The following is a 26,603-nucleotide window of genomic DNA, read 5'->3' on the forward strand; positions in this document are numbered from 1 at the left end:
CAGTTCTTTTCCACTCCCATAGTCCTAGTTCAGACCCTAACTATTACAATATAACCTCCCAGTTTAATGTTCCTCAGCTGAAGGTATATTTCAGAATCTCGGAGTTATGTTAAAAAATAATTATGTTTTTAAAAATCTGTGGTGAGTTGAGGAAATCTGTACTTTAAAATATTCTGGAGATGTTTCTAATATGTACCTCTAGTGAGAATCACTCTATGCCTACTTGTCTTCAGTCTGTCTCTCTTAATTCCATCCTCTATACTCAACATGGGACTCCAACTACTACTCTATCCACCCACAAAAACCCTACAGTGGCTCTCTGTTGCCTACAGAATTGAACCAAGCCATTAAGCATTGTTTATGAGTCCCTCCATCCTCTGTCTTGTACTTTCTGCGCTGGTGACACTCAACTTGGTGCATTACTTCTCACATATCACCTTGTCTCTCCTGCCTTGCTTTTTGCTCACACTATTCTCTGGGCCTTTTTCATCCTTCTTTCAGGACCCTGCTTAATGCCAGGAAGCCTCCCCAGACCCAAAGGCTGAGTTTAGTGTTCCCCCTTTATGCTCTTCTGCTTCAGCAGTTATATAAACAACTCTGTTATATTGAAAGTATAACTCCCTACTAGAGTGTGAGTTTCTCAAGGGACTTAGTTACTCATCTTTGGTAGCTCAACACAGTTCTCAGAACACAGAAGGAGTTTAGTATATATATTTGTTGCCTAGAGCATAATACAAACATTATATATATACTGAACTGAATTGAACTGTCTGGGTTTGTCCTTTTAACATCAGGTGCCTTCAATATCCGGGAACAAGGGCAATGATACCTCTGGGGCTCTTTAAACTCACAATGTTTGGGTCACATTCTTCAACTAAATTCAGTTGTTTCCAGTTGTATTAGGGAGAAGAAGAGATATAACCTAGGGGTTAAAATATAAATTCCAGGTGAAAGAGAAAACCGAATAAATTTCAGGTGAAGAGGTAGAAATGAAACAAGAATCTGGCATCTACAATTCCATGAATGGGTGTTGTGCAAAGGTTGATTCCCTTGCCTGGGTTGCTGGGATGAGGGAGGCTCATTCTACAGAGGTCTGGGTTTCTTTTCCAACCCTCAGTCATGCCTGAGCTTTGACCCAGGTCTCCCAGAGAGATAATGAATACCAAATCTTCCCTCATGGATGGGATGGTGCTGGAGAAATAACCAAGAATAACAGGCTTCTGTGTGGGTCCCAGAGAACGTAAGTAGAGAGTAGAAAATTGCTAGAGATCACTGCTCCCTGGGATATGGAAGATGTGATATCCCTTCCAGTATGAAGCTGGGCATCTCTTGGTTTAGTATTCTTTTTCTGTCCCTGCATCTGAGGTGACAAATGGGATTAATCCAGCCTTCCCCCAAACAATCCCAGTGACAAAGTTGATCGAGTCCTCGGAGTTTCACTTGGGTGGGACCAAAGGGATCAGCACTGGCCATGCCATATTTGGCTGCTAAGTTCTTCTTAGGGGGCATCTTTCTCAGAAGTTGGGGCTGTAAGCTCATGCTGGTCCCCAGAATTCACTGCCGTGACTTCCTCTTCAGTTTACGTTTACATCCTTCTACCCGGGCTTGATTTCAGAGCTTTGGGACAGAACGGAATCCAAAGTCTAATTGGTATCATGCATCAACAAGGACTCAATAAATGTTAATTGATAAGGTTAGTAATCACAAAACGGAGTAAAATATGTTTCTGGCACTGCCTCAAATAACTAATCATTACCCTCTGCTAGAAAACAGAGAGACGACAAAGAGGCTGCAGAGAGAGCATCGCACTCAGGAAGCTGCAGACCGAGGCAGCCGCTGCAGAATCCCATTACCTTCGCAAGACCTGTTGCCCTTTGAGGGAGATGACGGCTGATGTCAGCTTTAAAACCATGGCAAGGTCAGATTGCCAGTAAAGTGGCTGGAAAGGAAAGGGGAGGGGAGAAAGAACGTCCTTGGCAAAAACTGATCTGACACATTGATGAATAAGCAGAGGCTTCTGTGTACAAAGCTGCTCCTCCACACATTCTCTCTATTCCTGAAATCTGCTAGACACCCAGGCGGAAAGAATAGTCTCCCCTCTAACATGACCCATCACTTTAAATCAGTCTGCTGACTGGTAATAGTCCATGGCCATAAAATAGTGTAGAGAAGTTTTGAAACGGAGAGGGTACGTGTCTTGCCCAAATTACTCAGCCAGACATGGCCGTGATCTTAGGCAAGACACGTACCCTCTCTGAGTTTAGCTTTCTTATAGGTACAATACAGATAATAGCAACATTAATCAGTTATGAGAATTAATTGAGCTAATGTATGTGAAGGTGCATTTTGCCTCCCGATGATCATGCAGTTTAGGACATTCTGTCTTTGAACAGACCCAGGAGTAAAAGAGAGTGCAGATAATGCTGCTAATGAATAAAGCTGCTTCCAACCCCTCCCCCCACAAAAACATACCAATAAATCCAGATTTATGCAGCCTAGTGTCAGGGCCTGCATTCATTAGCCAATTTAAATCATTTTATATCTTAAAATAATTATGGCATTTGCAGTCCTGTTTTTCAACACACAAATGGTCTAAAGTAAAATGCCCTGAAGACAACCACATGCAATCATTACATTTATTTACATTCTTAATGAACGGCCCTGTTCCCAGAGCTCTGCTGGCATCCCCTGGCAGCCAGGCTTCTGCCTTGTGTTCCTTCATGGGCACAGGGGCAGTCTGCCTCGTTTCTTGTCTGCACGTGCATTTTAACACCAGCGGAAGACAGAGGACATCGGAGTCGTTATCTCTTCCCAGAAGGTTTTTATTTCTTTCCCAAATTACCAACCACAACATCTGGCTTTTAAAAAAAGATGTAAATACAATTAAATAGCTCTATGTGGTTTGTTTCTAACTGAAGAAAGCAGCACAGTTTTGCCCTGCTTGCTTGCAATGCTTTTAGGGGCCTAAAAGTAACATCCCTTCCCTGACCTTCCTGTTCTGTTCTTCATATTCAGAAAAATATGTTAGAAGAACAAGCAGAGGCCAAATATCCCTGACTTCATTCAGAATGAACAATCCCATTCCTGAAAACAACCCCAGGATAAGAGTGATTTAATGAAGACTGCACGTAAGTGACACTGGCAAATACTTTGGCAATAAAGAGAGAACATTTAACATGCTTACAGGGCTTGAAACTCCACCACGTAGCCTTTACTTAGGCTATAACTGCTTTAAGTACTTTCCTATCTAAAGTACTATCCAACCTGAGCCTTTACAATTATGCTGTCAGTTCAGGAAGGCAGACATTATTTCTAACAGTGGCCTGTGAGGCACACAGAGTCCGGCCCCTGCCACCTTATACCTTGCCTACTATTTGCCTTGCCTACTCTGCTTTCTATGTTCTACCTTTTGTTTCTATGACCTTCCTTCTGTTTCTTAAGCATGTTACTCTGGTTCATGCCCCAGGACCTTTGCATTGGCTGATCCCTCTGTAGAATGCTCTTCCCCTGACTATGCTCTTCTATGACTACCTCCTCACCACATAGGTCTCAGCTAAAATGCCTCCTACTCAAAGAAAGCTTTTCTGGACATTCGAAAGAAACACTGCCCTAACCCTTCCCCTATCCCAACACATGCTTCTATATTACCTTACCTTGTTTATTATCTTTGAAGGTCTTATCCTTCTCTGGAGTCATTACTTTGTTTATTGCCTCTGTTCATCTATAGAATGTAAGGGCCACCAGAGAATAGGCCTTGTTTATTTGGTTCACTGCTATGTTTTCATCACCTAGAACAGTGCCTGGCATAGAGTAGATGCTAAAAAACTTATTTATCAAGTGAATTCCAATTTGGCCAATGAGGAAACCAAAACCATGAAGATTAAGTGACTGCCTCAGTACAAGTTGTGGAGAGAAGGAGAACTCTGCATTCTACCAACACAGGCCTTATGCCTGTGGCTATTTGTACAGAGAAGGCCAATCAGAACAGACCAGAGGATCCATTCTCAGACCAAGGTGAAAGGGTAAAGTGAGAGCAGTGCTTAAGAGTCAAAAGAAGAGATTTCTAGAAGGCGAGTTGAAATTCTAGGTCCCCTAAGTCACATCTTGTATAAAGGTTCATTCTGTAGTTCACTTTGTATACCTTGAGCTTCTAAGCATGGCAGATGTGGGATACAGTCACCCCAGGGGAACTCCCGAATTCCAGGGTGAGAAAAGAGACAGCACTTAAGAACATAATGCTGTTCTAGCTCTATGAAAAGTTTGACAATGTTAACAATGGAGCAAATTCAGTAGGTGTAATGGGGAACTCTACCCACAGGCTTCCAAATTAGCTGTAAGAATAATACCTGCTTGCCGAAACCGGTTTGGCTCAGTGGATAGAGCGTCAGCCTGCGGACTGAAAGGTCCCAGGTTCGATTCCGGTCAAGGGCATGTACCTGGGTTGCAGGCACATCCCCAGTAGGAGATGTGCAGGAGGCAGCTGATCGATGTTTCTCTCATCGATGTTTCTAACTCTCTATCTCTCTCCCTTCCTCTCTGTAAAAAATCAATAAAATAAAAAAAAAAAAGAATAACACCTGCTTTCTCATAGAGTTACAGTGAGAATCTCAATGGAAAAGTGTTTGTGAAACTTGCAGTCACTCCATAAATACTAGATGTTTTTATGATGACGATTTGATTGTGAGGATTCTGATACAGGAAGGACGTCAGAACAAAGTAGGCTGATCTTCAAACACTTAATTCTGCATTTGCTTCCACTCTCAGAGCTAGTTACTTACTCCGCAGGCAATGAACCCTGAGATGCACCAGCTCAGCTCCCTTCCCTCCCTGCACATATCAACAAGGTGTTAGGTGGAAACAGTGAGGCAGAAATGTACTGAAGCGGAGAGACACTTGGTGTACACTTGGATATTGCCTTTAAACAGTACTACTCAGAGGTAAAGCCATGGAAGACAAACAAACAGCCGAGTATTAAAGACGCTGAAACCAACAGCAGAGAATCTACTGAGGTTATGGAGGCAGGCCTCTTTCCTCATCGACAAACATGATCTATGATGAAAGCATTTATTTGACTAAATGGAATTCAGGACAAAGAAATAAAACCTGCTCAATTAACCGAAGGGAAGACAGCAAATTTTATTCTGGCTCAGACCATACTGCTTGATGGCAGCATGTAGATATACGAAAATAGAGATGATCAAACAGAAGAGTGTGATGTGTTGACTCAAGTTTTGCAAGTGAAAACCTGTGCCATTCTGGACGAGATGACTGTACCCGCTCCAGATGCTGCTGGTGCCTCGGCTCCCAGGTCACCTGACTTGATGTCTTCATTTACCATTTCAACCCTCTCATCATTTCCTCTTCATCTCCTGCTCTTGGGCTTAATTTTTCTGGCAGACATTCTCATTCTCTTTACTAACAGGCAATCAATATTACATCATCCAGTTCTCCGTGATTCCTCTCACACGATGAGACATATTTGAGCTGATTCTGCTGGAACTTATTTTTCAACTCCCCGATGCCTGGCAAAGTGAGGCTATGAGAATGCCATGCAAAATACTGAAATTCGATGGGCCTGCAGCCCAGACAGACCGATTGCAGCAAAATTCTTACCCTCCTTTATGTGAGCTGGTGGCCGTACGAGGTCCACATGCTGTTACTTGTGTTTCCACCCAAGGTAAATAAAGAATGAATGAGGGGTGAATATGAAAACCAACTAATTGGAACTGTTAATTAAAAGGGTTGATGTGGCTATCTCACATTTGATGGATCATACAACTGTCAACATATGAGTTCATTCTCAAGAGTGCAGAGCTTGGGGTAGAAAATAAAAGAGAATCACAGTACCGCAGGGTTTCTTAGTCTCAGCACTGTGTATATCTTGGGCTGGATAATTCTTGGCTGTGGATGGGGAAGCATTTTAGGCCGTTTAGCAGAATCCTTGGTGTCCACAGACTAGATGTCAGTAGCACCTTTTCCCCAAATTGTGACTATCAAAAATGACTCCCAGATATTACTATATGTCCCCTGGGCAGCAGAACTGGACCTGGTTGAGGACCACATGACGTCCCACGTCATCCCTTTCCCAGTGGCGTGTTTGACAGAAGCTTGTTGTAAAGCTACAATGAGACTGCGTTATTTGGACAGGAGATGAAGAAGAAATGATGAGAGAGTTGAAATGGTAAATGAAGACATCAAGTCAGGTGACCTGGGAAGGAGGCCGGAGGGAGCTGGTAGTTTAAGAAAGAGAGTAAATAACGTGACACTTCTTCAAATCATTGTGATTTAACCATGTTCTGCCGAATGTGGGCCTGTCTCCCTGACTGAACATTGAGGATAGAAAGTGACCTTGATGAAAGCCCAGCCACTGCTTTCTACGGGAGGCTTTTCAGTTGTTTCTTGAGAAAAACCAACCTTTAAAATTATTCTCTTCCAGATTTTTTTTTCTTCTTGAATTAGTCCTCTCTACCTTGCCTTTCACTGCAGCAAAATGGCACTTAATGGATCTTTGAAACTTAATACAGGATGATGTTGCAAGACGTTTTGAAGTTTAATAATAACCCTTTGAAGTGATTTAGAAATAGGATTTGAGAGGAGGAAGGGCTTTATCTTTGTTTTAAACATTTTCTCGGCTATTTTAGTGGATGAGCAATCTGATAGACTTTCCTTTCTCCTTCATCGTCTTTGTGAAGGACATCTGAATTAATACTGTTACAGAACTTTACACATACTTAGCAATTTATCAGTCATAACCAACTAATCTACAGGTTATTTAGCAGCAGGAGGAAGGCTTGTTATTGGAGCTATGGAAATCATTCCTAGATCTTCCACTTTACTTCTGTAAACAGACACACAGTTCCTGGCCCACCTAGACTGCCAATATACCACTGTACTTCTCTTGAATAAATGATTCTTTAGAGGACCGTGGTGAATTGCTTTTATTTTTTACATTAGCAGACTCACAAAAATCCATGCTGACTGGCAATAATTACATTGGCTTTGTTTCCTCGGAAGTTAGGGCTAGACATGGCGTAGGCACCTTAACACCATTTATTGAATGAATTAAACAGAAGACTAGCAGCTGCTCTGACCACTGCCACTACGACCAGCAGCCCCTTCATTCGTACAAAGGACTTTCACATGCATTTTCCTTACACAGCCTTGTGCTACAGAGGACAGAAAAAGATGTTTATACCTCAGTTTACACATAAAGAAGCTGCCACTTACAGAGACACAATACTTTGCCTTTATTCATAAGCAAGTAAGTGTTGAAGCTAGGATTTAGTAGAGCTTTAATACTGTTCAAAAAGAGGTCTGAGGTCTCTTTTCTGTTCTGGGGTTAAAATAGTTTATTAGGATTTTTTCTACCCCGAATATATTCCTTAAAATAATTTTATATCCACCCTGGTCAGTGTGGCTCAGTTGGGTGGGAGTCATACAGTGCACCAAAAGGTTGATGGTTCAATTCCCAGTCAGGGCACATGCCAGGGTTGCAGGCTTGAAACCAAGGAGGCAAGCAGGCTCCACTGTCGTATCGATGTTTCTCTTTCTCTCTCTCTAAAAATCAATAAAAAATTACTTTATACTCTTTCCTATGATTTACTAGCCAGAGAGGAAACTTATAATTATTAATTTGGCTAGAATGTACCCTCCAAGAGAGCAGAAATCATTCTGTCTGATTTGCTAGCAAAGAATCTGGCACTCAATAAAAATTTGTTAAATTAATTTGTTGAAAGTATTTGTGTATGATAGAGCCATAGGGACTTTGACATAAAGAAAGGTAGACTAGAGAGCAGATACAAATATTCAGGCCTTGAAAAGCATATTGCTCACTTTATCGGAGTATAAATAGTGTTGATCTGACTCCTGCATCTCTCTCTGTTGAGTCTGATTAGTTTGTTAGTTGTTCTGAGTTATATTCACTTCAAGAACACTGACAAATTTATTTTTCCAGTCTGAGGATGGATCATGGGCCTTCATGCCTCTATGAGGCTTCGAGAAACCAAAACATCATCAATCTTTCTTCTCTTTTAAATTCAGTATACACAACCAAAGATGTAGATGTAGATTACAGTTTTTTGCAGATATCCTCTCCTCATTCCTATCACCTCTGCCTTGGAGCCAAGTGGCTGGAAACCCTGAGCATTCTTGGGAGGAGAACAAAATCCCCAACACAGAAAGAACCCCCTGAGGCTGACACACTCCTCCCTCACACTCTAGGCCAGGGCTCCTCAAACTTTTTAAACAGGGGGCCAGTTCACTGTCCCTCAGACCATTGGAGGGCCAGACTATAGTTTAAAAAAAACTATGAACAAATTCCTATGCACACTGCACATATCTTATTTTGAAGTAAAAAAACAAAACGGGAACAAATACAACATTTGTATTTGCATGTGGCCCACGGGCCGTAGTTTGAGGACCCCTGCTCTAGGCTTTCATGAGTGGATAATGGAATCCAGTGCCTCCTTCCCAATGAAGACTGTCTCCAATCATAGTGAGCAACAATCAGAGTGATTATAGTTCTGGTTGTTGCAATCAAGCCAGGAGGAAAAGGAAGACGATCACTGACTATTCCTGCAATCAAGGCACCTTTCCCTGTGTCTTTCTATCCCTGGTTTGGACCATCTTGTTCCTTGGCCAGGACCCCATTCGCTAGGGTCTGGGACAGCATCTACATTCTGTGGACTGTAGAGCCCCATTCTGCCTTTCTTGCCCAGATGGTGTGAGCTCATGAAGTCCAGCCTTGATTCTTGCTCAGTCTGAGGACCAGCTACCATGAACAGAAACTGGAACTGAGATGTGGGGACAAAGGAAAACAAAAAGGTAGGTCCATGTAAGTTAGAGGTTATTTAGGTTTGCTGAACAATGGAGTCTTTTCAGCATTAATAAGGTCAAGCTTGCATTAGGATAGTCTATGGTTTATCCACAAGATCATGGGTCAGCAAGGGCAAGGCATCTAGGGCTTGTTCACTGTAGCACTGTAGTCTCTGTAGCACAGTACCTGGTACATGGTATGCATCATAAATATCTGATTAATTAAGTATTGTAATTAGGGCTATTAAATCTATACTAGAGGCCCGGTACATGAAAATTCATGCACTGGAGGGAAGGTCCCTCAGCCCAGCCTGCCCCCTCTCACAGTCTGGGAGCCCTCAGGGGCGGGAGGTGACCTGGCAATCAGGGGAAGGTGACACCCCCATCACACCTCTGCTGTTGCCATTGCCTGCAGCGCAAGCCTTGGCTGGCCCTGGTTACCTGTGCCTCGGGCCGGCCCTGGGCGGCTCGGGGACTGAGGGGACTGGGGAACTCCAGAGTCAGGCACCCTGGTGGGGCTGAGGAGACTGGGCGCTACCATCTTTGGGAGCGTGGCATCAATTAGCATATTCCCTCCTTATTGGCTGTGGGCTCTGCCATCTTTGCAACAGTGTGAGGGTCAATTAGCACATTCCCTCTTTATTAGATAGGATTAGAAAGTGAGCCAGTTGATTAACTGGTAAGGATGGAAAGAAAAGTGGTGTCAAAAGAGTGAAGGTTGGACAGAGCCAAGACAGCTAGGGTGCATGGCTTCATGGGATTGGCTATCCAGAGAGTATCCAAATGCCTAGCGATGTGAGGACCAGAACTTCAGCCACCTAAGAAAGCTCAACCTAAGATGTCAATGAGATAAAAACCCCAAAGCACACAAAACTGGCCCTGACATTTTCCCACCCCTTCCTCTTTGGAAAGCCTCACACACTAAAGGTTCAGTGCCTTTGGTGGTTCTTGAGGTGTTCCAGAGAGGTTGGTTCATCAGTTTCTAAAAACCAAGTGTTGACTGGGCCTTCCTTGCTATTCCAGTTTTTCTCCTTCTTCCAAACCCTCTACTCACTGTACCAGGTAGTTTTCTAAGGTTAGTTCTGATATTTCAACCCCTTATTTTATTTATTTATTTATTATTTTGAAAAAGATATTTTTATTGATTTCAGAGAGGAAGGGAGAGTGAGAATGAGAGATAGAAACATCAGTGATGAGAGAGAATCACTGATTGGCTGCCTCCTGCACACCCCAAACTGGCAATCGAACCGGCAATCTGGGCATGTGCTCTGACTGGGAATCAAACCCTGACCTCCGGGTTCATAGGTCGATGCTCAACCACTGAGCCACAATGGCCAGGTTCAACCCCTTATTTAAAAACCTTCAACAACTCCCCATGTTTCACCAAATGAAGTCCAAACTCTCTGCTCACACCAGTGTACAAAGCACTCTGTGTACTGACCCCACTGCCCTTTTACTTGCCCTTTTTTTCTCTCATTACTTTCTCTCCTTTGATCCCTTTATCCCTTTCCATTCCATCATGACAGCTTCTCTACACACACCCATAGCTTCAGCCAAGCTATTTGCTTTTTCATGAATAAGCCCATGCTTTCTCTCCTCCGTGCCACTGTTCCAGGTTAGACAACCAGTGTAATCAACTGGCTACCTCATTACCCTAATGATAGCTACCTTTGGTCCTTTGCATTTCTGCTTTTACTGTCTTCATTTTTTTCAGGGGTCCTTCTGCTCCCATAAATGTACAAATTATTCAACACTAATGGAGTCAGAATCCCAGAATAAATACCTATTTCCTAGCCACTGTTTGCATAGGGGATGTGTGTGAATTAAAGAGATAATGTTCTCTGCAAAGTGCTTTCATCTTTCCAGAATGGGCTATATTTCTTCAAAGCATTATTCAGATTTCACATTGGTTCTCACATGTGCTTAGCATAGCAAGGAAGACTCAGCCTGCTGAAGCAGAGGACTCAGTGCTTTGCTGAATCGGTCTAAGCTAAGGTAGATGTTTATGTCATTGCAAATGTTCTTGAACTTATTATTGAGTTTAGATTCAAGTTTTAGTTTTAATCAAAGGTTTTCTCTGCCATGTTGCTATCTTATGGCAGACACATTTCTAGCTTCAGGAGGTAGAGACTTTGAGGTTGCTCCTAAAACCCCAATTTTATGGGGGCTTTTTAAAAAAAATAGTTTATTGGTTTTTTACAGAGAGGAAGGGAGAGGGATAGAGAGCCAGAAACATCAATGAGAGAGAAACACCGATCAGCTGCCTCCTGCACACTCCCCACTGGGGATGTGCCCGCATCCAAGGTACATGCCCTTGACCGGAATCGAACCTGGGACCCTTGAGTCCACAGGCCGACACTCTATCCACTGAGCTAAACCGGTTAGGGCTGGGGGCTTTGATTAGATGTCTTCATCATTTTCTATTATAGAAATGAATTATCTGTTACATATGGAGAAAAAACACCAGGAAACTTCAGTCCTCTAAGAGAAAGTATGATGAGTGTAGAGAGTGGGGAAGTTTGCAATATGATCGAGAGTGTGGTGGGCTTGCTCATCAAATCCAAGAAAAACAGAAGCAGAATGAATGCTCTTCAAAGTTGGAAGCACAATTAAAAGGACCATTGCTCCCCACATAATCCTTGCTGTTTGGCCACATAGCCTAGAGTTCAAAAACAAAAACAGGAAAGAGGAGGAGTTGTTGTAATAGCCATGAAAATAATTCCTTCTGCCTCCAGTGCCCACCGGCCAATACGGAAGTTTGAAAACTTTTATGAAGCTCCATTTTTCAACCCAACCTCCTACTTCTGAGAGTTTCTGGGGATATTTCACGCACTTCTGTGGATGTGGTTCACACAGCCATTGTGTTCTTTATTTCCCCCAACACCCATGGCAGGGCTGCTGAGGGCTGCGATCCCTGGAGATGCCTGCCCATGTGATTACAGGGCCACCCATCTCCACACTGTGGCCACAGATCTCTGTTCAGAGGCTCTGACTGCTGTGGCTAACATTGCCCATCCTAAGCTGCACCAGGTTCTCTGCTAAAAAGCTGGGACTAATCTCTCCCTGACAAAGGAACCACTCAACGACTTGGAATATAAAATAATTATGTTTTAGCACAAACAACCAGAGGATTTTTGTTGTTGTTATCTTTCTTGCTTATTCCTTTTTGAAAATAGGCCTTAATTTTAACCCCCTCTTCAGAAAATTCAGGATGGGTTTTGCAGCTGTTGTACTACTGTACTAAAATGCTTAGCATCTGGCCGAAACCGGTTTGGCTCAGTGGATAGAGCATCGGCCTGCGGACTGAAGGGTCCCAGGTTCGATTCCAGTCAAGGGCATGTACCTGGGTTGCGGGCATATCCCCAGTGGGAGATGTGCGGGAGGCAGCTGATCGATGTTTCTCTCTCGTCGATGTTTCTAACTCTCTATCTCTCTCTCCCTTCCTCTCTGTAAAAAATCAATAAAATATATTAAAAAATAAAATAAAATATAAAATGCTTAGCATCTGCTCTGTACTGGGCATTGTTTGTGGACTAAACTTGTATGACTTTGTTCTCTTTTACCTTAGGATGAATTGTTTCTCAGGAGACAATAAGGTCGCTACGCAAATAGATACGTGGTAGGTTGGCGACACCAGACAGACATATCTTGGTATATTAGCCCCTTTCTCTGGTTATGCATGGCCCCAAATGGCCAGCAGCCCCGGCCAATGTGTTTTCTATAGATCCAGCTAAGTACAGCCTCTGCCAATTATAATTCTCATGGAAGAGAATGTAATTAGGCACCAGCTGGCCATTAGAAGGTCTGGTTTTGGTTGGATGTCCACCCTGCTTAAATCAGCAGCTCTTGGGGCTATGTCATATATATATAAACATTGCTTTTTCCCCTCCAACAGTTTTGAGAATGGGGTCATGAGAGGGACAGTTACCCCCAAATATGATTGCTATGCTCTGGAAGGGAAGAGCTTGTGCCACAAAATGTTTTCCCAATACATTTTGGGATACTCAATAAAAGATGATAGGAAGACTGTTGAGTAAAAGGGTCCCTGTGGTCTTCGACCCTAGGAGCCAGATGGAAATCAACTGTGTTATAAATTAGGTTTGCTTTCCTATAGGATAATGACACACCACTAAGCCAGAAAGCTGAAAACCTTTCCAATGACAAACTTAAACAACAATAAGGTGGCTAAGGGTATATCCCACTCCTGCCAATACTGGGGTAATAGCTTTTTAGGAGAAATCTTCTAATCCTTCTGGATATAGTTTCTTTCTCAAGAGGGCTCAGGCACTGGAGAAATAAATAACAGAGAAAGTTTGGGTTCCCTTCAAGTACTGCTATGGCCCCACTGCCTTTTAAAAGCCACACTGATTAACAGCTCTGAAATGTTTTTAATGAGCGTTTCAGTCTAGGTTTACATATCCTTGAAAGGGTTAAGATTTCGCACCGGAGGTTTTGAAACTGAATTAGCATGCGTGCTCATTAATGCTCGAATCTGCAGCAGCAGGCTACTGCGTTTTCAGCTGAGAGGCAGGCAGCTCTTAGGCTTCGGGCTTCGAGAGGTTTGAGCAGATCAGAGCACTAGGATGGCAGCTCAGGCCAGCAGCGAGCTCTGTGGTTCCAAGTCAGGCCAACACAATTCACGATGTGGGCGTTGAGCATCCTACGTGGCTGATGTAGAGGCAGAAGAGGTGGCCAAGGCAGGTGGGGGGCGGGGGGGGGATATGATATATGCCAGAAAGGTCCTTTAATCTCTTGATGGGCATTTCTGCCACGGGGACATTTCTGGCTTCCAAGAAAAATAAGACTACACTATTTAAGAGTTCGCTTGATGTACACATTCTCATTCATTTTAAAACAGTAGTCCCTGGGCAGTGATATTCTATTAATTTACTTAGCAACACTTATGTAATGTTTGCTATGTGCCAGATACTGTTCTAAATGCTTTATAAATATGGGCTCATCATCACCAACCTGTGAGGTAGTTACAAATATACTAACGTTACAGATAAAGTACACCGAGGCTTTGAGCGGTTAAGTAATATACTCAAGGTCACACAGCCATTTTGTGATTTGAACCCAGACAGCCTTATGCCTATGCTCTTAAACCCTATGCCACCCATAGTGAATCGCAATGAATTACTAATATCCTAATCAGGCTAAATTTATCATGTAACTTTTCAGTGTCTGCCAGAATACACAGGAATGAATGGGTTGACCAAAGCATGAAAGCAGTGTGTCTTGACTGGAGGATGAGTAAGAATAGGAGATGAAGGAGAGTAATATAGAAAATTAGGTAAGAGACATTCAAAGAGGGGAACTGAAGAATGCTATTGACAAGATCTTTTCACCTCACAATTTTGCTATGAGCACGCTCCTTGACCTCCAGCATTTTCACAATGAAGTTGGACATGAATATGATACCAGGAAAACTCTCTCAAAGGGGAAATTATATAACACAGCCAGATTAGCTACTATTAGGTTGATGTTCCCTCCATTGGACTGTGTTTGTATAAAATGGTGCATTTTGAGATACAAACCCTTCATTCAGTTAGTGGCAGCCTTTGCCTTAGAGAAGAGATGATATAGAAAACAGAGGGAAAGAGATAAAATGCTTTTGAATTTCAAAATTCAAGGTTTAAAAAGTTTTATTGATATAACAAATTGTAAAGTGCACAATATTATGAGTTTTGACATATGTATACACCCATGAAATAACTCCTTGACAATCAAAATAATAAACATATCCATCACTCCAAAGTTGCTTTGTGCCTTTTTGTAATCACTCCTTCCTCCTTCTCTCCCTGCCTTGTTTTCCTAGTCAACCCTTGACCTGCTTTATGTCACTGTAGATTAGTTAACAGGTTCTCAAGAACTTTACATAAATAGAATCATACAGTATTTATTCTCTTTGTCTGGCTTCTTTCACTCAACATAATTATTTTAAGACTCATCCAGATTATTGTATCAATATTTCATTCCTTTTTATTGTTGAGTATTATTTCATTGTATGGTTCTACTATGGTTTATCCATTTGTCCATTGATGAACATTTGGATTGCTTCCAAGCTTGGGCTCTTATAAATAAAGCTGCCATGAACTTTTGTGTACAAACCTTTGTATGAACATATGCTTTCATTTCTATTTCGTAAACAACTAGGAGTAGAATGAGTGAGTCATGTAATAGGTGCATGTTTAACTTTTTTAAGCAGCTGCCAATCTGTTTTCCAAATAATTTGCATCATTTTTACATTTTCACCAGCAATGATGAGAGTCATAGTAGTTCCACATCCTTGCCAACATGTGGCGGGGTCAAGTTTTTTTAAAAAGAATTTTTGTGAGTTTATTTGAGCCACCTGTTGACAATTTCCAGGAAGCAGTATCTCAAAGGATTGGGATAATGCCCCAGAGAATGGCTGTCTTTCATCTATTTTTATACATTGCAATCAAAGGAGGGGACATAGGTGAGTTACATGAAATCCATTGGTGATAGACTAGAGAGGTGGGAGAAAGCAAAGCAGGGAAACCTCTGGGATTGGATAAAAAGCAAAATGATAGACATATACTTTGGTGGGTGCAGGATAGTTAACAGTCAACAATTAACATGATAACAATAACAATGAAGGAATTTGTGGTATCTGCCCTGGCTCCCAGGCACATTAGGTTATGCCCCAAGGGGTCTGAAAAAAGGGAAGATACAAGTTACCCAGACATTTCAAGGATATGTTATCATAGGTGCAAAAAGACAGACTCAGTTAAGGTAAAGGTTGACCTTGTCAGTGAAGATACTGGCCTAGGACGTAACTGCCCACCATAACTGCTTTTAGTTAAAGTTTAATTTCAGACCATCCTTTGTGGTTACTTTAGGTCTCTGAGTTTGCAAGACTGCCATGCAGGCCTTCCCTGAGCTTGTCAGGTCAGCATGTGGCCCCTTTCATCCCCCTTTTGGTCATAAATCAATCCAAAGGATGGCATTGATGACCAACCTTTTGGTTGGATAATGAAATCCTACGGTTCTAGGAAGGCTCATTCCTAGGATGTCTCAGTGTCAGCAAGTCTTACTAAACAGGATGGACTGCTGGGGATGGGGCAAGACATTACCTTAAATGGCATTTAAGGTCAAATTATTCAAAAAAAGTGCAGGTAAATGGGAGGCAGTCAGATCCTATATGTCCCTTAAAAAGTATTCTGGATCATCTCTAAGTTTTGAGCCACTATGATCCGAGTCTTTTTGCTGTTGGTCAAGTTTTGTTTTTCTACATCTAGTATAACATTTACATATCAGGAGAAAGAGCAATAATATTAAACCAGTAACATTAATTAGGACAGAAAATGTCTATTATTATACAAAGAAGGATCTGAGGGGGAACAAGTATCTACTATTATTCAGAAGTTCCAATTTTTTTTCTGGGCAGTTAATTTCATCCATTCTTATATTTAGACAATATTCATCTAAAATACTCATCTAGATTAGATCTATATATAATTCGACCAGAGGAATTATTAGGGAAGCATTCTTAGAAAGGTTTGTCCAAGGTAGGTCCTTTATAATAGATATAGCATGAAAAATGTACCAAAGCTTATATTGTTAGTAGAAGACCACCAGTGTGTGGCCAACAAAACATCAACTTCATCATCATAGCTGATAATCAGAATATCATTGTCTAGTAGGAAAGATTAGCAGTTACCCAAGTTAAATTTTACATGTCTAATAGGGAAAGGGGTCTAGGGAGACAGATATTGTTTCCACTAGGAACCCATAAGGAGGATAATAGCAATATAAAAAAATCATTTTATATAATTCAATCTATAACAATTAGGTGATATAAGAACAAGGTTTGAACAGCATTGATTTGTGAGCATGCAGGTCTTGTCTTGGGATTGGTGGGGTCAAATTTTTTAATTGGAGACATTCTAATAGGTATGTAGTGATATCTTCTGACTGTGCTTTCAATTTTCAGTTCCCTACTGAGTAACAATGATGAGCATCCTTTCATGTGTTTACTTGCCAGCTATATTTTTTTTATAGTGCAGTGTTTGTTCAAATCTTGTGCCATATTTTAAAAACTATTTTTTAATTGAAGATTGGATTTTTAAAATATTCTGAATACAAGTCCTTTATCATATGTGTGCCTAGCAAATATTTTCTCTCAGTCTGAAGCTTGGCTATCTTCCTATTCTCTTAAAATTGTCTTTAGAAGAGCAGAAGTTCTTAATTCTAATGAAATTCTATATATCAATTACTTTTATTTTTAGAATAGTACTTTTAGAATTGGATCTAAGAAATTTTTGTCAGCCCAAGGTCATAAAGATTTTCTCCTGTGTTTTTTAAATAGGTTCAATAATTTTAGGCTTTACTTTTAAGTTTATGACCCATTTTGAGTTAAATTTTTTAATGTAGTTATAGATTGACGTTCATTTATTTGAGTATGGATACCTAATTGTTCCATTACCGTTGGTGAAAAAGACTACCCTTTCTCCACTGAATTGCCTGTGTCAAAAATTACTTGTCTCCATGTGGTTAAGTCTATTCTGTTTGGCTGTTCTATTTGTCTATCTATACACCAATACCACAATGCTTTGATTCATGTAAGTCTTGAAATCAGGTGCTATAAGCCTTCCAACTTCATTTTCTTTTTTTAAAAAAGTTTTGTTTTTGTTTCTTTTTAGTCTTTGTGTTTTTAGAATCAGCTTGTCAGTTCTTACAGGAATTCTCCTGGGTTTTTTTTATTGGGGTTGCATTGAACCTATAGATCAATTTAAGAAAAATAGACATTTTAACAATATAAGCCTTCTGATCCATGAACAGAGTAAATATCTCCCTTTCTTAGGTTTTCTTTAACATCACTGAGCAATATTACATTGTATTTGTGTACATATCTTCACATCTTTTCTCAGATTTATCCCTAAGTATTTTGTATTTTGAATGCTTCTATAAATGCTATTGCTTTATAAATTTTAATTTCTGGTGTTCATTGCTACTATGTAGAAATACAATTAATTTTTGTATACTTATCTTTCATCTTGCAACTTTCCTAAGCTCATTTATTAAGTTTTACATATCTAATAGGGAAAGGGGTCTAGGGAGACAGATATTGTTATGTCCTTTGTGAATAAAGACAGTTTTATTTTTCAATATGAATGCCTTTTATTCCTTTTTCTTGCCTTAGTTCACCGTCTAGCACATCTAATACAATGTTAAATACAAGTGGCAAGAACAGATATTCTTGTCTTTTTGATTTTAGGGAAAAGCATTCAGTCTATTATTATTAGGTATGATATAATTACGGGTTTCTTATAGCTGTCCTTTACCTGGCTGAGGAAAATGTCTTCTATTCACAGTTTGCAGATTTTTTTTTTTTTTTCCAGAAATGGGTATTGGATTTTTTGCTAGGACTTGGGGTTTGTTAAGCTTCTGGGATCTGTGGGTTTGTAATTTATATCAAATTTGAATAATTTGCACCAATTGTTTAATCAGATGTGTTTTGTTTTGTCCTTCCTAGTCTCCCCACTCCTTTGGGGACTCCAATTTCATGTATACAGGGATGCTTGAAATTGTCCATGAGGCCTAATGCTTGCTTCATGTCTTTCATTCTTTTTTCTCTTTATGTTTCACATTTAGATAGCTTCTATTACTGTATCTTCAAGTTTACTAAATTTACTCTTTGTAATGGCTAATCTGCCATTAATCTCATCCAGTGTATTTTTAAAATATATAAAGCCAAATTTTATTCATTCATGCTGAAAGACAACCAAAAAATTCTTTAAAATATTTAAAAACCCAGAGACCATAATTTACATATCTTTGTTTAAGAAACTAGTAGAAGATAAACTGCAGCCAAACAGGTAATGAATGGATAAATTACCGCAAAAGGATTGGCATTGAGTATTGATTCCACTTATGGGACCAAGAACAAAAAACGATATTGTTAGTTTATATTGCCAAAACTTAGTCAAAAGATAAATTAAAATCTGGCAAAAAATATCAATTCAAAACACAAACAAAATCATTTCTGTAATATGGAGATTGCTCCTGTGTCACAATCTAAATGTGATAAATTGAATTATTTTTCAAACTATTCAATTCTTCTCCTATGGGATAATTATACATCCCTGTCCTGTTGGTTATCCGGCCACTTTAGCTTTGACCAATGGAATATAGGCAGAATTGGCATGCGCCACTTTCAAGCAATATGTAATCTCTTTTGTTTGGCTTTTTTTGCCTGGATGCAGGATTTTTGAAATTTGCTCATGTGTTACATATATCAGTAGTTCATTCCTTTTTGTTGTTGATTAGTATTCCATTGTAGGAGGATATCACAATGTATGCATCTGTTTTCCTGTTGTTGAACATTTGGATTGTTTCCAGTTTTACGTTATTATGAATAATGCTGCTTTAGTCCATCTTATACAATTCTTTTAGGGACATGTGTTCTAGGAGTAGAATTACCAGATCATAAGATAAATTTATGTTTAATTTTATATGAAACTACCTAACTGTTGGAGAAGGTCACCAAAACAGCCAGTTGACCACTACCTGGACTAAGCAATCAGAGGCTCCTTATCCCCTCCCCTGTACTTGGAATGTTCATTCCACCCACCATTTCTCAGACTTGGAGTCATTTCAAGGACACAGACTTGGGAGGGTAATGTGTTGTTCAGCCCATCTGGACTGAATACGTGACTGAATCTTGTTAAGGCTTCTATATAACTTTAAGATCTGGCAGGCACATGTGGAGATCTGTTGCCTTGCTATTAAACCTGCCTCTTACCAACCGAGGGGGGTTGGCCTCTTTCCTGTGTCTCTCCCTAACCTCTGTGTATGGGGGTTAAGTTTTGAATTTTACCTGGGGAACTTCCAAGGTTGGGAAATAACACTAACAGATTTCCAAAGTGAGAGTGAGTTCCTATTGTGCTATCTTATCACTAAGATTTGATATAACTGATCTTTTTAATTTTAGCCATTCCAATGAGAGTAAAGTGTAATTCATTTTAAACTTAATTTGCATTTCTCTGATAACTGATGATCTGGGGAACCTCTTCTTTTTATTATTAGCCATTTGAATAGCCTCTTTAATGTGTCTGCTTCATTCAGTGTATTTTTCATCTCAGACTTGATAGTTTTATCTTTGAAAGTTTTATTTGCCTTTTTTGTATCTTCCATGTATCTATAATATATTCAAAGTTTCTTCTAGTTTCTTGAACATACGGAAATTCATTATAATAATGTTTAAAATCCTTAGGTACTAACTCTATCATCTGTTTTATTACTGAGTCAGTTTAGATTGCTTTTATTTTTTAAATCTCTCATTATGGATATTTTCCTGTTTGCTTGCATGTCTGCAATTTTTTTAACTGAATTTATTGGGTTTGGCTTGCAAAACCATATATGTTTCAAGTGTGCAACTCAATAAAACATCATCTGCACACTGCATCATTGGATGCCAGACACTGTGAATTTTACCTTGTTACCTGTGGATATGTTTCTATTCCATTAATATTATTGAACTTTGTTCTAGGGCAGTGGTTCTCAACCTTCCTAATGCCGCGACCCATTAATACAGTTCCTCATGCTGTGGTGACCCCCAATTTCATTGTTACAAATTGAACATAATTAAAGTATAGTGATTAACCACAAAAACAATATGTAATTATATTTTCCAATGATCTTAGGTGACCCCTGTGAAAGAGTTGTTTGACCCCCGAAGGGGTCGCGACCCACAGGTTGAGAACCGCTGTTCTAGGGTGTGATTGAGTTACTTGGAAACAGTTTGATGCTTGTGAGCCTTGCTTTTGAGCTTTATTTAGAGCTGCTTAACTAATGTGGCTAATTTACCCTCACTATTGAGGTAAAACTTTTCTGAGTACTCTACCTATGCCCTATGGATTATGAAGCATTCCCCTAGAGCTGATGGGAAAATCTATGTGAGTTTCCTTTGGTTCTTTGGGAGGTTCTTTCACTGGCCTCAACTAGTTTGTACACACCTATAGTCATCAGTACCCAGCTGAAGTCGTATTGGGAACGTCTTCCTATCTCTTGAGTTCCTCCACTATGTAGCACTCTCCTCTGCAGCACTTTGCTCTGTGAATTTTAACATTGGGCCTTCCTGATCTCCCAGCTCCATCTCCTCAAGTTACTGAAAACGCTGGGCTCTTCTTGGATCCCCATGTTTCAGCATGGACACTCTCCAAGCAGTAAGCTAGTGCAATTGTAGGGGTCCTATCATTTGTTTTCCATATCTCAGAAACTACTTCACTTTCCCCTCTGATGTCCAATGTCTATGTTTTATAAATTCTGCCCAGGTTTTCAGTTGTTTCAGTTAGGAAGGCAGATCTGTTTCTGGTGTTCCATCTTGGTCTGAAGTGGAAGTTTAAGAGCCATGGCTCTTGATTTGGAAGAGCCTGAATTTTGACTTTCAAGTGCTAAACTCTGAAAGATTCAGAGAATAAAGTCTAAAGTGTGGATTTGGAAGTGTGTTTAAGGAAATGTGTGAGTCATATTTTCTTTCTCAGACAAAAATACTTGTGTGGGAGAAAGGAAGATAATTAGAGAGGAGAAAGAGCGCTGTATGCTGGTGAATGTCTCTAAAAAGAGGCCTTACTCCTTGTCCCCTCCCCTAAAAACTGAATCTCTAGTGGTGTAATGGAAGGGTGTACATGGTAGGAACCTTGGTTAGGTTTGTAGGGAATCCAGAACAGAATGAGCGTGTGTGTCTTTTCCTGGGTGGAACTCCAGGAAGTGCAAGTAGAGTAGAAATCACTATTTGGATTGTGTAGACAGAGCAACTTGAAACCACCTCACTGGATTTTCTTATACCCAGAATAGCACAGGAAGAAATATTTATCAGGTGTCCAAGAGGGGTGTTGATGTAGAGGAGAGAAATCCAGACATGTTTGGCCCAGGTCAGCAACAATTGTGTAGACCATAATTGTGTAGAGGCCTGATAAGATATAATGTCTCCATGGAATCTATCAAAGATAAGTGACAGAGATCAAGGACCAATTGTCCCTTCACCATATCTTCACTATGTCTAAAGTGTCCACTGAAACATAAATGATACACCAGCAATAGGGCAGAAATTGACAGTGGAACAGCCATGTTGGAGAGGCCCTGAATTGGCTGGGATATGAGTTTAAAATAGAAAATCAGTTGAGTTTTAGAAAAAGAGAGTAATACTTTTTTGTACTTGAGTTTGTGGGCTAAAATTTTTACCCATTATACATTTACTCTCTGGTTAAATTCGCCCAATAGGCAAATTATGGTGTTTGTTTAGATTTTATTGCAAAGTTACTGACTAAATTTTAAGTGAGCATACCAAAATTTAGAGAAGATTGATGAGGTATATCTCAAAAGAACGTTATAACATATATTTTCTTTACTAAGTAGAGTAAGTTATAACTGAAAAGTATAAATTACTCCTTTATGAAAAGGTATAAATGGACCCTTCAAGAAAATTACTTTTTCCAGGGTGACAAAGTTGGGTCCAGATAGTTCATTCCTCATATTTCAGTGTCACAGAATTTTTAATTCAAATTAAGGCCTTAGTTATAGACCTTTGGAATTTCTTCCAAATTAAAAAATTATTACTGTGAACTCTGTGAATAATGAGGACCTGCCCCATGCTTACTATTGAGTGCTATATCTCCCAAAGTATTCATCTTGAGAAATTATGCTTTTATCTCAAAAATGATACTTCTGCTCAAAATATTTGCCAAATTTGTCTTCTGGAGTTTTCTTCAGAGGCCACAGCACATTTTATTGAACTTCACATTCATGACTGATCTTTATGCTTTGAGTGAAAATCTGGTTTCTTTAATAGCTTCCAAAATCTTTTAGCATTAAGTCTAATGAATAGAGAGGGGAGTCAAACTCAGCAAAACCACTGTGGTGAAAATGAAATGTGACTAAGAAGAAATTAGTCTTATTTTTCTTGGTAAAGGTAAGAGAACTAATAGGTACTCTAAAAGTATTTTTATTTTTTTTATTTTTTAAAACTGAGAAAGTCTTCCTTGAAATACACCTCATTTCAAATGAAATGTTAAGCAAATGAAACCAATAAAAACAGAGCTGTTCTGGTTAAGGTGATGTAGAGCCTCTTAGACCTTCCCACATTCCTTAGAGGCACCTGGCACTCCACACAAGAGTAGTTAGGAAACCATTGCTGGGAATGACAGCAACTTAGAGACACAATTTAAAAAATAGATTCAGGCAGGTTACCCATAACGTTATGTCAAGACATGAGTGGCTATTATCAAAGAGTTTTCGGAATCAGAAGTAGGATATACAAGATGTGACTTCAAAGTGAATAAATGAGTTATTCTCTAATTGTAATACAAAGGGCCTTTAGAGACAGCCACCCGGACAGCTACACTCACCACTCTTTACTTGCTGTGCTGCCACTGCAGTCGCTAATCTTTATGGGTGATGTTCCTCACCTCTTTCCCATGCCCATCACTCCTGTCACTTACCATTAGGCCCAATATTAGATTCTGGAACCAGTCCATGAACTCTGTCCCAAGCACTTAGTTTCAGGGCTTAGCATTGATTACATTCTGACCCTGGTCTCACTAACTTTTGGGCAATTTATTTTTCCTGTGACAAAGTCTAGGCCAGGATTAAATGAAAGGTCATATTTCCTGCCCTGCAGTCACAGTCTCCCTATGATATGATTGTCACTATGTAAACTTTTGGTTGTATCTGCTTGGCCTCGTTTTTGTAAAATTTGAACTCAGTTTGGAACTTTAGTTCTAACATTGAACTGACCTTACCCCACTCCTACCCAATCCCAGCCAATGGTTTTGTATTTGTTTTTTAGCCCTTAAAACCTTTTAATAAAATAAAAATCTTAAATGAAAGTATAATATATAAAAAAATTTTTTTTAAGTGGAACTGACTGGTTGAAATATGTAAGGACAACCATTTATACAGTGTTTTGCCTGGCATAGAGTTAGCACTAAGTAAATGCTAACTGTTAAATAATGAAAATAGGAATAACAACAACAGATGCTACCTTCATCAAGGAAACTTCTCAGATTCCCTCTTCCTTCTCTAAGCTCTCACAATACTGTATTTTGACCACCTTTGGTAGAAGTTTCCACATTATGTCTTTTCTTTTCTTTTTGTTCTAAATGTATTTAATAAGTTTTTACTCTGTGCGCAGTATAGTTACAAAACTAAAACAAGCTTGCCATCAAGGAAATTGTTCTCTGAATATTAGAAAGGACAAACAGATTATTGCCTTGCTATGTGATTGGATTATATTGTTGGAAACAAATTTTTTAAATGTACCTTTATTGTTGAAAGTATTACAGATGTCCCCCTTTACCCCCCTAGACCTCTTCTAGCCTGCACTTGCCCCCTACCCCAGGCCTTCACCACACTATTGTCTGTGTCCATGTTTTATGCATAGTATGTCTTATATTAAAGTTATTTTTATCTTTTCTACTAAAGTTCCTGAGGGAACACTTGCCAACCATTTCATCTATATAGTTTCCAAAGACTTTCATATTATTCCTAAGGTGACACCCCCATCCCAACCCCATGATTCCTGCCTTCTAGTATTCATGTCCTTGTATAAGCCTCTCCTCTCACATGTAGGCAGGACTTGAGGCTCCCTTCTAACCAACAGAATTCAGCAAAAGCAATGGCTATCACTCCCACAATTATGTTACATTATAAGCGACACAATTTTACCAGAATTATGTTTCTAGATTTTTTACTTCCATTGCTGGCTTTGAAGAAGACAGTTGTCATGAATTATAACCTCAAGAAATAACTTTTCCAAAAACTTTAGTGAGGTTGGAGCCTTCCCCATTTGAGCCGTCAGATAAGACCCTAGCCCTGGCCAAAATCTTAATTGCAGCCTTATGAGACCTTATGAGCCGGCGAAACCATATTCATACTCCTAATCCAGAAAAATTTTGAGAAAAAATTTGAGATAATAAATGGACATTATTTAAAGCTGTGAAGTTTGTGGTAAATTTTTATGCCTCAAAGAAAACTAATACACATCTGATGTAAAATTTTAAGTCTCCTCGGTCTAAGTGGACAGGTGATGTTCTGTGGTATTTAAAAATTATTTGGTAAGTAATTTTAAGAGCATTAAGATATTCCGTAGCAATTAAAAAGAACACACTAATATGAAATGCTCTCCAAGGTATATTGTTAAATGAGAGAATATTCTACTATTTGTATTAAAAATTTACTTTAAAAATCTGCCTAGAATATACCTAGAAGTAACAAGAAAACATAATAGCAGCAGTTACCTCTGGAACTGGATGATCAGGGGACACAAATATAAAGAGACTTACTTTTACCTATAAATCATTTTATACTTTATAAATTTTGTACCATGGACATGTATTATCTACTTATAAAAGTTAAATTAAAATTCAGATCAAAGGGGAAAAAAGCATAGGAATACATATGTGAAACAACTTAAAAAGACATTGATAGACAACTTAATAAAATAAATTACTTCCAAATAATAAACAGCAAATAAAATGTCCCAAATCTGAGGTTTTTGAATAGCCTACATGTATTTAGGATGAAAAAGATGAATCTTACAATCCTGTGATAGATGAAATTTTCACAGTAACATATTTCTTCCCAACCAACCCCCCTGGGAAATCAGTTGAATACCTTATACTATAATTTTAGTTTTTCATTTCCTTGTGTAAAAACACCCTAGGAGCTTTGTTGCAAAAAGGGATTCCCTGGGATTTTAAACCAGCATGGTTCAGAGAAGCCCTAACTTCAAAGTTAGTTTCCCTGTGTACCTACCCATGGGTGGCATCTTTCAAAATGAAATAATTGGAATTCGGTGGAAGTAGTGGCAGCCACACCTGGGGTTTGTTGCCGGAATAGGCAGGAAATGCAGTCTGACACCCAGTGATACAAAATGGTTACAGAGAGCATTGTCCATCGAGTGTGTCCTTGATCAACCTGAAGTTATTTTAACATCAAATCTGATATGTCTATGATTTCAGACCAAGTGTTCAGAACGATTTCATGAAGAGATCGGGGAAGGGGAGGACACTCCCTTCCCCTGGTGCTGAGTGGGATAAGGGCAGTACCTGTCCCCTGCCACTAACCTCTCTGCCCCCCACTCCAAAACACCTCCATGATCTTGATTTGGAGGAGAGTGATGAAGTAAACTTCTGGCAACACGCCTATTGTTGCAGTTGCCACCCTTCAATTCTTAGCTGTTTGGCCAGTTCTACATGGTGGTCCTGATGACAGATGTTCTAATCTCATATTTTCCCCTTCCCGGGAGAGATCAGACCTTGAATTCTAATCACCTTAGTTAAGAAGAACCCTCAGAAAGATGTGTGGACATCCAGCAGACAGCAAGAATGTGGGAGGAGCTGGGGAGTGGGCCAAAGGTCCACTTTGCTGCCTCCACTATTTGCCGAGATGGATCCTGGCCAAGCATTGAAAAATCATTTCTATACAAGTCAGCTTGGCGCAGGTGCTAGAGAGGACCCTGATGCGGCAGCTGGTCCATTTCTGAAGTGTGTGGCACCCTCTGGGGTTCAGTACATTCTTATTGATTAACTCTGTTCTTAACTAATTGGCCCTCCTTAAAAAATGGCCAAAATTAATTTTCAAGTTCTGGAGGGAGGTTGTAATAAAGAGCTCTATTTCCAGTGAGAGCCAACACTTGAATTTTCAGAGGCTCACTTCATCTTCTGCTCGCTGCTAAGTTTTGCTCAGTTCATTAGCACATCTTGGAGGAAATGAAATAAGAGGGGAGCGGAGGAAACCTGCCTTTGTCAAAACAGTTCTGGTAA

The sequence above is a fragment of the Myotis nattereri genome (genome assembly GCF_964212035.1).
Source record: "Myotis nattereri genome assembly, chromosome: 6".
Classification (NCBI taxonomy): Eukaryota; Metazoa; Chordata; class Mammalia; order Chiroptera; family Vespertilionidae; genus Myotis; species Myotis nattereri.